At 44.9% G+C, this 13,094-nt stretch overlaps 1 protein-coding gene across 1 annotated transcript in view; it reads right to left on the minus strand.

Moving 5' to 3' along the window:
• The window catches only part of MAP4 (microtubule associated protein 4), a 225,455-nt gene extending 213,459 nt beyond the window's left edge, over nt 1–11,996 (minus strand). The window contains exon 1 of the mRNA XM_012473816.2: nt 11,907–11,996. The gene's annotated coding sequence lies outside the window, so the exon portion shown is untranslated. The remainder of the gene's footprint in view (nt 1–11,906) is intronic.
• Between the last annotated feature and the right edge of the window lie 1,098 nt (nt 11,997–13,094).

Below are 13,094 nucleotides of genomic sequence, written 5' to 3' on the forward strand. Positions count from 1 at the left end.
GACCTCAGGTGATCCGCCCACCTTGGCCTCTCAAAGTGCTGGGATTACAAGCATGAGCCACCATGCCCGGCCTTGAATTTTTTTTTATAGAGACAAGGTCTCACCATGTTGCCCTAGCCCATTCTTGAATTGCTGGGCTCAAGCAATCCATACTCCTCAGCCTCCCAAAGTGCTAGGATTACAGGTTTGAGCCACCACACCTGGCCATAAATAATTTTTTAAAAGGTTAAACATATTACCATATAACCAAGCAATTCTACTCCTAGGTATTTAAACAGAAATGAAAACCTATGTCCATACAAAAACGTATCTGAATCTTCACAGAACATTATTCATAACAGCTAAAAAGTGCAACCCAAATGTTCATAAATGGATGAATGGATAAACAAAATGCAGTATATCCATGCAATGTAATATTATTCAGTCATAAAAATGAAATGACACATGCTACAACATGGATGAACCTAAAAGCATTATGCTAAATGAAAGAAGTCAAACACAAAAAGGCCATTTATTGTATGAGTCCATTTATATGGAATGTCCAGAATAGAGACAGGAAGGTAATTAGTGGTTGCCAGAGGCTGGATAAATGAAGGGAATGGAAGGGACTGCTAATGGGTATGAGGTTTCCTTTGCGGGTAATGAAAATGTTCTGGACTTAGATAATGGTGGTATTTGCACAATATTGTGAATTCACCAAAAACCACCAAATTCTATGATTTTGTTTTGTTTTGTTTTGATAGGCTCTTGCTCTGTGGCCCAGAATAGAGTGCATGATCATGGCTCACTATAACCTCAAATTCTTGGGGTCAAGTGAATGATTCTCCCACCTCAGCCTCCCAAGAGTATAGGACTACAGGTTTGCACGACCATGCCTGGCTAATTTTTTTTTTTTTTTCTGGTAGAGACAGGGTTGCCATGCTATGTTGCCCATGCTGGTCTCGAACTCCTAGGCTCAAGCAGTGTTCCCATCTCAGCATCCCAAAGTGGCCGATAGTATCTTTTGAAGCACAGGCATAAGCTACCATGCCTAGCCCAAACTATGCTCTTAAAATGGTGAGTTTCATGACATGTGAATTACGTATAAATTTTTTTTATATGTGGAATGACATATGCCCAAAGTCATATATTGGGGAAAACACAAAAGAAGAGTACTTGACCCAGATTAGGGTAGAAAGTGGCCATGAATTACCTTCTAAAGGTAAAACTTGAGCTGATATGTAAAGAACTAAGCCTGTAAATCTGCCTTATCCCCCACTTTATCTGCTTCCAATCCTTCCTAAACTCAGAAATCACTTACTTGTCACCCAAAGTAACATACTCACTGCCTAAATTCAAATTATTTCAATAAAAATATGTTCTTCCCATAAGAAAATGACTGAGAGCTCTCCTGAGTCCTACTAGTGGATTTCTATTCCTAAAAGAGAAAAGAGGGCTAACCCGAATAAATTATATGCTGAGTATCTCAAATTCAAAAATCTCAAACCCTGGCTTCCCAATCCCAGACAGGTTATGATGAAAGGGACAGCTAAGGAGCTAAGGCTGGCCCGGTGGCTCACGCCTATAATCCCAGCATTTTGGGAGGCCAAGGCGGGCAAATCACTTGAGGTCAGGAGTTCGAGACCAGCCTGGCCAACATGGCAAAACCCCATCTCTACTAAAAATATAAAAATTAGCTGGGGCATGGTGGTGCATGCCTATACTCCCAACTACTTGGGAGGCTGAGTCAGGAGGATTACTTGAACCTGGGAGGCAGAGGTTGCAGTGAGCTGATACCACACCACTGCACTCCAGCCTGGGCAGCAAAGCAAGACTCTGTCATTTAAAAAAAAAAAAAAAAAAAAATCTATTAAGTTTGTCATCTGACAATAGTAAAGGTTTAGAAAGCACATTTCACAAGAGGTGGCTGGGGGAAAAGCCAGTAGTGTGGAAAAGAAAAACGTGAGACAAAATAACTGTCATTGAATAGGTGCACATTTGAGATTAGAGCTACAGGAAATAATTATAGACAGAAAAATTAGGACCACTGAAGAGAAACTGCAGGGAGGCAGATCTACAATCATTATCAGGAAAATATTTTATGACAAATCTGCAAACCTGGAATTGATAGGAACCAGGACCTTTGGAAATACCTGCATAGAAAACTGGAGGAATCACCTATTACATAAAACATTTATCTAGATTATCTCTAAATCTCTTCCATGATTTGATGAGGAAGAAGTCTAGAAAAAGAATCTTCTTGCTCTCAATACTGCCAAAGATATATATTTTTTTCTTTTTTTTTTTTTTTAAAGACGAGGTTTCACCATGTTGGTCAGGCTGGTCTTGAACTCCCGACCTCAGGTAATCCGCCCACCTTGGCCTCCAAAGTGCTTGGATTACAGGCATACAGGCATGAGCCACCATGCCCAGCCGATATTTTTCTTTTTTTTTTTTTTTTTTTTGAGACGGAGTTTCGCTCTTGTTACCCAGGCTGGAGTGCAATGGCGCAATCTCGGCTCACCGCAACCTCCGCCTCCTGGGTTCAGGCAATTCTCCTGCCTCAGCCTCCTGAGTAGCTGGGATTACAGGCACGCGCCACCATGCCCAGCTAATTTTTTGTATTAGTAGAGACGGGGTTTCACCATGTTGACCAGGATGGTCTCGATCTCTTGAACTCGTGATCCACCTGCCTCGGCCTCCCAAAGTGCTGGGATTACAGGCTTGAGCCACCGCGCCCGGCCTATTTTTCTTAAAAAAGCTAAATACCAAGAACTTCTTTAATTAAAAGGAACAATCCCGGGCTGGGCACCGTGGCTCACGCCTGTAATCCCAGCACTTTGGGAGACTGAGGCGGTGGATCACAAGGTCAAGAGATCAAGACCATTGTGGTCAACATGGTGAAACCCAGTCTCTACTAAAAATACAAAACATTAGCTGAGCATGGTGGCGCGTGCCTGTAATCCCAGCTACTCAGGAGGCTGAGGCAGGAGAATTGCTTGAACCCAGGAGGCGGAGGTTGCGGTGAGCCAAGATTGTGCCATTGCACTCCAGCCTGGGTAACAAGAGAGAAACTCCAAAAAAAAAAAAAAAAAGGAACAATCCCATCAAGAAGACAAATGTTGATTTCTTAGTCAAGATGAAAAGACTGCTTTCCTTAGGGTCAAGTATATCACTGGGAGTGAGAATAGGTCATTAAGTCAGGCACAGTGGCTTATACCTATAATCCCAGCACTTTGGATGGCTGAGGTAGGAGGATTGCTTGAGGTCAGGAATTCAAGACCAGCCTGAGCAACATAGCAAGACTCTGTCTCTTAAAAAAAAAAAAAAAAAAAAAAATAGCCGGGCTCACATCTGTAATCCCAGCTCTTAGGGAGGCAGAGGCAGGAGGATAGCTTGAGCCCAGGAGTTTGAGACCTGCCTGGGCAATATAGCGAGACCCTGTTATCCACAAAAAGGAAAAAAAAAAAAAAAAGACAAAAAAGGGTAAAAATAAAATAAAATAAGATCATTGATTCTAGATAAAATCACTCACTTCCTGTTTGGCCAAAGGTAAATCACTTCGTCTTTCCACCAGAGTTGAAAAGCAGTAATTTAAAACACCAGTATTTTCTAGGACTTCCATAAAGAATGTGGGTGAAAAAGAAAAGAAAAAAAAAAATACCAGTATTACAGGAGTATAATTTAAATTAGTTAACCACTGTAAAATGCTTTGGAAATCTACTTTATATGACAATTAAAACTGTATTTTTTACTTCATATATATACTAGAGTTAAAAAAAATAAGCAATGTCTTATTCATTAAATCAGCCAAATTTCTGTCAGAGAAAGAAGTTAAGCAAGGAAGAGAATGCTCAAATGAACCTGTAGTGCTGGACTAGCATCAGAGACATCAGTATAAACTCACGTTTGTATTTATATACAGATAGATACAGAAGTAAACATAGATATGTATGTATACATGGGTCAGTAAATACACATATTATTTCCAACTATCCCCTGAGAGGGCCTAGAAGCAGTGATACCCCAGCAGTGATAAGTACGCCAAGCTCATTTAGAAGCCAGATATTGGTTTCTAAATACTTTTCTCCAACAGAAGGAACCCGGACACATTGGAGAAATGGCTGATTTTAGGGTTGGAGCAGGGAAAGTATGAGATGAGACTGGAGCATCTTACAGTGCCAGAAAGTACAAAAGTGCTAAGAGACAAACAAAGGAAGGAGATTTCAAAAGAACATAGGTGCCAACGTTAAAATGGCCAAAGCTGGAACAACTTGAGCAACAAAATATAGTACTGGATTATAACCAAAGAAAAAAATATTCATGAGTCCATATTGATATAAATGATTTAATACATAAATGGGGGGAGGCATAAATCTTCCTTACAAAAGGATTCCAAATCATAAAAATAGAAAGAAAAATAGAAAACCAATAGAATAACAATCAATGCTGCCGCACGCAAGATTCACTAATGAATGCTAAAATAAGTAGATGAAACTTTAAAAGAGAAATCAGATCTCTGTACAACCTCACAGTTATCTTCCCCAAAATATTTACTAATTACTTTGGCAATTTTAACATAACCACAAATTCTTTGATACGCCTTCCTTCAGGAGGTGGAGCTTAATTCCCTTCCCCTGGAGTTTGGATATGACTTGGTGACTCATTTCTAGTTTCCAACAAGTAAAATCAAAAAGCAGAAAAATAGTCACTTTACAGTACAGAACATTACCTTAATCAAGTTATCAAAGTTAACAAGGCACAGTGGCTCGCGCCTGCAATCCTAGCATCTTCGGAGGATGAGGCAGGTGAGTGGACTGCTTGAGGCCAGGAGTTCAAGACGAACCTGGGCAACATGGCAAAACCCCGCCTTTACTTAAAATACAAAAATTAGTCAGGCACAGTGGAGCATGCCTGTAGTCCCAGCTACTTGGGAGGCTAAGGCACAAGAATCACTTGATCCAGGTAGGCAGAGGTTGCCATGAGCCAAGATTGTGCCACTGCACTTCAGCCTGGCCAACAGAGCAAGACCTTGTCTTAAAAAAAAAAAAAAAAAAAAAATTCCCAAATGCCTAAAAAAATTTAAAAATAAATAATAAATAATAATAATCGGTAATGAGTCATGGTATCAGGTACCCCAGATATGACAAGACAAGAAGGGTAGACCACCTCTACGATATTCTTCCCCAAAATGCATAGCCTCAGGCTAATCATGAGAAAATATCAGAAAACCCAAATTGAGAACCATTCTACAACTACACGACCATTCATCTTTAAAGGTGTCAAGGAAAGATAGGGAAGGAGAGACTAAGAAACTGTCACGTAGGACGGGCGCAGTGGCTCACACCTGTAATCCTAGCACTTTGGGAGGCCGAAGTGGGTGGATCACCTGAGGTCAGGAGTTCAAGACCAGCCTGGCCATCATGGAGAAACCCCATCTTTAAAAAAAAATAAAAAATAAAATAAAATAAAAGAAGAAACTGTCACATATTAGAAGAAACTAAAGAAACATGACATCTAAATGCAATGTGGTATCCTGGATTGGATCCTGTAACAGGAAAAGGACATCAGTGAAAATACAGGAAGATCAGAGGATATTCTAGTTAAGTCAATGATCTTATACTAATGTTAATTTCTTAATTTTGATAAGGTATCAGGTTATATAAAGTTAACACTAGGCCAGGTGCGGTGGTTCACGCCTATAATCCCAGCACTTTGGGAGGCCGAGGCGGGTGGATCACGAAGTCAAGAGATCGAGACCATCCTGGTCAACAAGGTGAAACCCCGTCTCTACTAAAAATACAAAAATTAGCTGGGCATGGTGACACGCGCCTGTAGTCCCAGCTACTCGGGAGGCTGAGGCAGAAGAATTGCTTGAACCCAGGAGGCAGAGGTGGCGGTGAGCCGAGATCACGCCATTGCACTCTAGTCTGGGTAACATCAGCAAAACTCCGTCTCAAAAAAAAAAAAAAAAAAAAAAAAAAAGGTAACACTAAGAGAAGCATGAATGAATATAGAATGTATAAAGGAATTCTGTACTATCTTTACAACTTTTGTAAATCTAAAATTATTTAAAATGAGTTTTAAACTATTTTCCATATAAAAAGAAGTGAGGGGCTGGTCCAATGGTAGTAGGTTATCAGGACTTATTAACATTAGTGTCACTAAAGTTGGTATACAACCCCCCACTGCTAAATTTGACTGGCTTTAAAAAAAAAAAAGTGAGGAAAGTTATAAATTTTTTAAAGATATCTAACTATATGCAAACTAATAAATATGTTTATAATAAGAAGATTAACTTTTTTTTGAGACGAAGTCTCGCTCCGTCCCCCAGGCTGAGGCTGAAGTGCAGTGACTCTATCTCAGCTCACTGCAACCTCCGCCTCCTGGGTTCAAACAATTCTCCTGCCTCAGCCTCCCGAGTAATTGGAATTACAGGCACCCACCACCAAACTCAGCTAATTTTCATATTTTAGTAGAGACAGGGTTTCACCATGTTGCCCAGGCTGGTCTCGAATTCCTGACCTCAAGTGATCCACTTACCTTGGCCTCCCAAACTGCTGGGATAATAGGCATGAGCCATCGTGCCCAACCAAGAAGATTAACTTTTTTTACCTATAAAGAATCACAATAGCCAGGCCCAGTGGCAAGCACCTGTAATCCCAGCTACTTGAGAGGCTGAGACAGGAATATCGCTTGAACCCGGGAGGTTCAAGTGAGCTGAGATCTCACCACAGCACTCCAGCCTGGGCGATACATCAAGAGACTCAGTCTCAAAAAAAAAAAAAAAAGAGTAAGAATAAGAATCACAAAAGTTAGTAGCCAGGTGTGATGGTGCACATCCACAATCTGAACTAATGGAGAGGCTGAGGCAGGAGGATGGCTTGAGGCCAGAAGTTCAAGGCTGCAGTGAGCTGTGATCTCCCCACTGCACTTCAGCCTGGGTGACAGAACAAAACCCTGTTTCTCAAAAAAAAAAAAAAAATTACAAAAATAATAGTGTTAAATTTCAAGCTTAAAATGTTAATGACATCCAAAATAGTTCACTATAAGGTCTGCATTGAAAGATTGGCCTAGGAGCTCTAAAATGGTAGATGAGTATTATGAACCTGATCTCCTAAATATATCACTTTGCTTTATGACCCCCCCCTTTTTTTTTTTTTTTTTTTTTGCAGGGGTGGGCAGGTCTGCCTCTTTCGGCAAGGCTGAAGTGCAGTGGTACAATCATAGCACTGGAGCCTTGAACTCCTAGGCTCAAGCGATCCTCCCACCCCAGCCTCCAGAGTATCTGAGACTATAGACACGTGCCGACACACCTAGCTAAGTTTGTTGTTGTTTTGCTGTACACTAATATTATCTGGGGTCCAACTAAGTTTTGTTTTGTTTTGTTTTGTTTTGTTTTGTTTTTTTGGAGACAGAGTCTCACTTTGTCACCCAAACTGGAGTGCAATGGCATGGTCTCAGCCCACTGCAGCCTCTGCCTCCTGGGTTCACGCAATTCTTCTGCCTCAGCCTCCTGAGTAGCTGGGATTACAGGCATGCACCACCATGCCCAGCTAATTTTTTTGTATTTTTAGTAGAGATGGGGTTTCACCATGTTGGCCAGGCTGTTCTCAAACTCCTGACCTCAGGTGATCTATCCACCTTGGCCTCTCAAAGTGCTGGGATTACAGGTGTGAGCCACCACTCACATTCTTTTTTTTTTTAATAGAGACAGGGTCTCACTATGTTATCCAGGCAGGAGTCAAACTTCTGGCCTTCAAGCAATCTGCCATCTCAGGCTCCCAAAGTGCTGGAATTACAGGCATGAGCCATTGAGCCCTAGGATCCCCCTTCTTAACCTAAACTGTCACCTTGGTAGCTCTTACCTGTAATCCCAGCACTTTGGGAGGCCAAGGTGAGCAAATCATGAGGTCCGGAGATCGAGACCATCCTGGTTAACATGGTGAAACCTTGTCTCTACTAAAATTACAAAAAATTAGCTGGGCATGGTGGCACACACCTGTAGTCCCAGCTACTTGGGAGGCTGAGGCAGGAGAATCACTTGAACCCATGAGGTGGAGGCTGGAGTGAGCCAAGATCGCGGCACTGCACTCCAGAGCATAACTCTGTCTCAAAAAAAAAAAAAAATTGGGGCCGGGCGCAGTGGCTCACGCCTGTAATCCCAGCACATTGGGAGGCCGAGGCGGGTGGATCACAAGGTCAAGAGATGGAGACCATCCCGATCAACATGGTGAAACCCCGTCTCTACTAAAAATACAAAAAATTAGCTGGGCGTGGTGGCGTGTGCCTGTAATCCCAGCTACTCAGGAGGCTGAGGCAGAAGAATTGCCTGAACCCAGGAGGCGGAGGTTGCGGTGAGCCGAGATTGTGCCACTGCACTCCAGCCTGGGTAACGAGAGCAAAACTCCGTCTCCAAAAAAAAAAAAAAAAACATTAATTCTCCTCAACTCACTCACTCCTTGCACTAAGTCTATAATAACCTGGTTCTTAAAGTGCTGTTTAGAAAGACAAAGTGAAATCAGCGATATTTACTTGGTTTCCTTTTCAAATTGACTAAATAAATGAACTGCCAAGATGCTTTCTACTGAGTCAAAATGTTTCTCTCAGATTTTCTCACATCTTAAGAATATCTAAAACCTACATAGCAACTACTCGTTAATCTTTAAAAAATGATTAATTTTTTAAAAAAGTGATTCCAAAAATTTTACCTGTCAAGAGCAAAAGTTTACAGAGCCAAAGGATGGATCACCAAATTCAGAAACAAGATTAGGAAAATAACAAGATAGTATGAGATCAGGAAGAACCAACTCTCTGACTAAAGCTAAGCCACCTATATATAAGAAAATCCAGGTGCTTCCTTCACTGTCAAGGAACAATGGAAAATTACTTGTTAATATGTAATACAAATTTATTCGTATATTTGAGAATTTTAACAAAGAGATGCTAGAATGACAAATATATGAAGAGACAACTTAAAAAACAAGTAACACAGAGTAGGAAAATGTGTTAAGACACCCCCCAGCACTGTATGTGTGTTTTTACATTGGGGAAAAGGGAAATTCACTAGACTTTTGCTACTTGATTAAAACATCCCCTAAGGCCAGGCACAGATGGCTGGTTCCTGTAATCCCAGCACTTTGGGAGGCAGAAGTGGGTGGATCATTTGAGGTCAGGAGTTCAAGACCAGCCTGGCCAACATGGTGAAACCCAGACTCTGCTAAAAACACAAAAATTAGCGGGGTATGGTGGTGGGCACCTGTAATCCCAGCTATTCAGGGGCTGAGGCAGGAGAATCGCTTGAACCCGGGAGGTGGACAGTACAGTGAGCTGAGATCATGCCACCGCATTCCAGTGTAAATGACAGAGCAAGGCTTCATCTCAAAAAATAAAATAGAATAAAATAAAAATAAATGGCCAGGTGTGGTAGGTCACGCCTGTAATCCCAGCACTTTGGGAGGCCAAGGCAGGCGTATCACTTGAGATCAGGAGGTCAAGACCAGCCTGGCCAACATGGTCAAACCCCGTCTTTACTAAAAATAGAAAAATGAGCTGAGTGTGGTGGCACATGCCTGTAATCCCAACTACTCAGGAGAGTGAGGCAGGAGAACTGCTTGAACCCAGGAGGCAGAGGCTACAGTGAGCTGATATCCTGCCACTGCACCCTAGCCTGGACAACAGAACAAGACCCTGTCTGAAAAATAAATAAATAAGGCTGGGCGCGGTGGCTTACGCCTGTAATCCCAGCACTTTGGGAGGCTGAGGCGGGTGGATCACTTGAGGTCAGGAGTTCGAGACCAGTCTGACCAATATGGTGAAACCCCGTCTCTTAAAATAAATAAATAAATAAAATTAAAAAAATTTTAAATACCCCCTAAGACTATCTAGTGCCTTTCCAATTCTATAATCAATTACCTTTTTTACTACTGATTAGGCAGTCCAGAACAATGGAGGTGTCCTGGTCAGTGGATAATCAAATCCAATTGTGCACATGGCACTTAATGCATCCAACATACATTAACTGGTATCTGGTTTGTCAGTCTCTGGTGAGTTTGTTTACTTTGCATTAATAAATTCTCAAGCATTTGAATCATCCCAATGTGAACCACAATTCTGAAGTTTCTGAACTACTATGTGGGGGTTGGAGAGACCTTGGTTTGAATACCACTCTAGTCACTTAACTATCTGTGTGACCTCTTATTCCCATCAGTCTCAATTTCCTCATCTGTAAATACAGCTAGTGCCTCAGAGATGGTGAGTGCTAAAAAAAGTGACAGCTTTATTATTTTGCAGCTAAATTTGAAATGAAGAGTATAACTGTGGTGAAAACATTTCATTTGAAAAGACATAGTACAAATGATCAAACTACGTTCAATTTAAACGACACCAGCCTGAAGAGAGATGTCCCAATCTATAGATTTGAGAAAAGCGAAGTTTAAAAGTTGCAAGTAAAGTACACACTACACAGTACAGATGGGAGTCTCCTGCTTAGCAACTCTGACAGTGTCTACCAAACACCCAGCCTGGAATAGAGCATGACAACTGTTCACTCTAAATCCATGTGCTCAGCTTGGATTCAGGATTGATTTATAAAAATAGCTGCTGCTGGTGCTCTTTGAATCTCTTTGCGCTGATGACTGGGCAGTGTTACCCTGCAGGCCTAGAGCAGCTGTATTCCCTCACCACACCCATTTCTCCGTCTACCCAGCCAAGCTGACGGCACCCCGCCCCCCACCCCCCAATCTCTGCAGCATACTATTCTCCCTCCTCCTGGGCTGAGTGAGCAAATTACAAGCACAAATATCCCCTGATGCAATGCCACAACCATCCCTGGGAAAGAGCAGAGGCAGCTGCCAAAAGCACAGCAGCAGGGAAATGGGCGGGTGCGTGTGTGTGTGCGCGCGCGCGCGCGCACACACACACACTCCAAGAAACACTGCAATGCTCTATGTTGCTATGCAGCCAGGGAGAGAGAATCGAGAGGACCTGGGGAGCAATACTGTAACAGGACCAGAGAAGGCAAAGGAGAAAAGGGAGTTTCCAGTAGAAAGCTGGGTAACACTAACCTTCCCGAGGAGCACATATTTCATCCGAGTTTTGGGCCCTAAAGCACAAACCTAAAGGTAATCAATCACTGCCTCCTCCCCAAAGCAGCAAATGCATTTCATTTACCCGTTCCTGGAAGTAAGCAAAACTCTCAAAACTCCTCCACAGGACAATTTCACCAAAGGGATTTCACACCGATGGAAAACTTGTTCCATGTGCTAAATCACAATCTCTGTTCTGGATAATGTTTCCAACTGCTCCTCCTAGTCCCTGTATCCTCCCACCCCCACCCTAACGCGACCCCTTCGCACTCCCACTGCCAGACACACGCTTTAGTCCCCACACAGTGCCGGGACCTTTGCATGCAGGAAGAGCCCCACCTAGGGCCCGATTCTCCAGACCACCCCTCAGCCCCACCCATAACTCCTGACTGTACACCCTAAGGCTCACCTCAGCCTCACATCAACTGACCCCCATAAAGCCTCAGAAAACGACCGGAGTTCTCCTACACTCCCCACCCGACCCAGGGCCTCAGACTGCGGCCGACCCTCGACCTCCGGCTCAGCCCCATCCAAAGCCCAAGGCATGTCGTTCGGCACCACCGCTCCGGCCCCCAAAGCTGGACCTCTCAACGCGGCCTCACTCCAAGGACCACCCGCCCCCCCGATCGCGCCTCAAAGACTCCGAAGGTCACGCCCGCCGGCCCCCCGCCTGGCCCCCTCCCTCGGACGCCCCCGCGTCTAGCAAGCAGGCGGCCACCGCCCTTCCACGCCTCGGGCGGCCCCGTAGGGGCCCGGGCTGCCGCGGGACGAGGCTCGGGCAGCCCCGGGACAGTGAGGAGGCGGCCCTTCCGATTGGACCCCGCCTGCGGCTGCACCTACCCGCCGCCGCCGAGCCGGAGCCGGAGCAGGAGGGAGCCGGGAGAGCGCCGGGAAGAGCCGTGAGGAGCTGGGAGACGTCGGGAGGAGCCGGGAGCCAGCAAGCTAGCCGAAGGGGCGGGGCGCAGGGAGGCGGCCGCTTCCTCGTCGCCCTCTTGAGGGCAGGCGCGAGGGAGGGACGCCGCCACCATCTACCGGGCGGGCGCCGCCGCTCCGGCCAATAAGCGTGGCGAGGGGGCGGGCGGAGGGCTGCGACGGACCAATGGGTGCTAACCCTGCCGCCACGCTCTCTCTGCAGAGCTGCGCGAGCGGCGGGCCGTTGAGGGGCGAGGTTCGCTTGGGGGCTACATGCTACCACCTACGGCCTGCGAATGCCGAAGCGGAAGGCAGGCCGACCGTCTGCCTCCGCTGTTGATGGCCGTCTCTCTATCTTAGAGCCTGGGCGCCTAGAGCGGAGAAAGTGCGAGAGTCGGCGCGCACGCGGCCGGCGGGGCCTGTGGGCTCTGTGATGTAACCTGGGAGGGGCGCGGGGCGGGGCCTAGGTCGCGGGCCCCTGGGCTCTAGAAGGAAACCTTAGTGGGGCGGGAGGATGCGACTGTGTCCTCTGCAGGGCTCCGCTTCCGCGAGCCGCTTGTGGCTGGTGACCTCTGAAACGTGGCTGGCCCAAGTTGAGATATGCTATAAGTGTAGAATACACACCAGATTTCCAAACTTAGTACCCCCCCCAAAAAAAATTTTTTTTTTAAATGGTTACAAGTGTGGTAATCATAACAAAATTGATGACAGTTGGGGTATATTTGGTTAAATACGATATATTGGTCCGGCCGCGGTGGTGCACGCCTGTAATCTCAGCACTTTGGGAGGCCGAGATGGGTGGATCACTTGAGCTCGTGAGTTGGAGACTAGCGTGGTCAAAACAGCAAAACCCCGTCTGTACCAAAAATACAAAAATTAGCCAGGCGTGGGAGCGTGCGCCTGCAGTCCCAGCTGCTCAGGAGGCTGAGATGGGAGAGTGGCTTGAGCCCAGGTGGTGGAGGTTGCAGTGAGCCAAGATTGCACCATTGTACTCCCCCTGGGCTCCTCTGAGTAAATACCAGGGAGACCAATTGTTGGATCATATTAGAGTACGTTTAGTTTTGTAAGAAGTTGCTGAACTGTCTTCCAAAATTGCTGTATGTTTCACATTCCCAC

This window comes from Aotus nancymaae, unplaced genomic scaffold (genome assembly GCF_030222135.1).
Source record: "Aotus nancymaae isolate 86718 unplaced genomic scaffold, 86718_ANA_hifiasm-v0.15.2.pri h1tg000067l, whole genome shotgun sequence".
Classification (NCBI taxonomy): Eukaryota; Metazoa; Chordata; class Mammalia; order Primates; family Aotidae; genus Aotus; species Aotus nancymaae.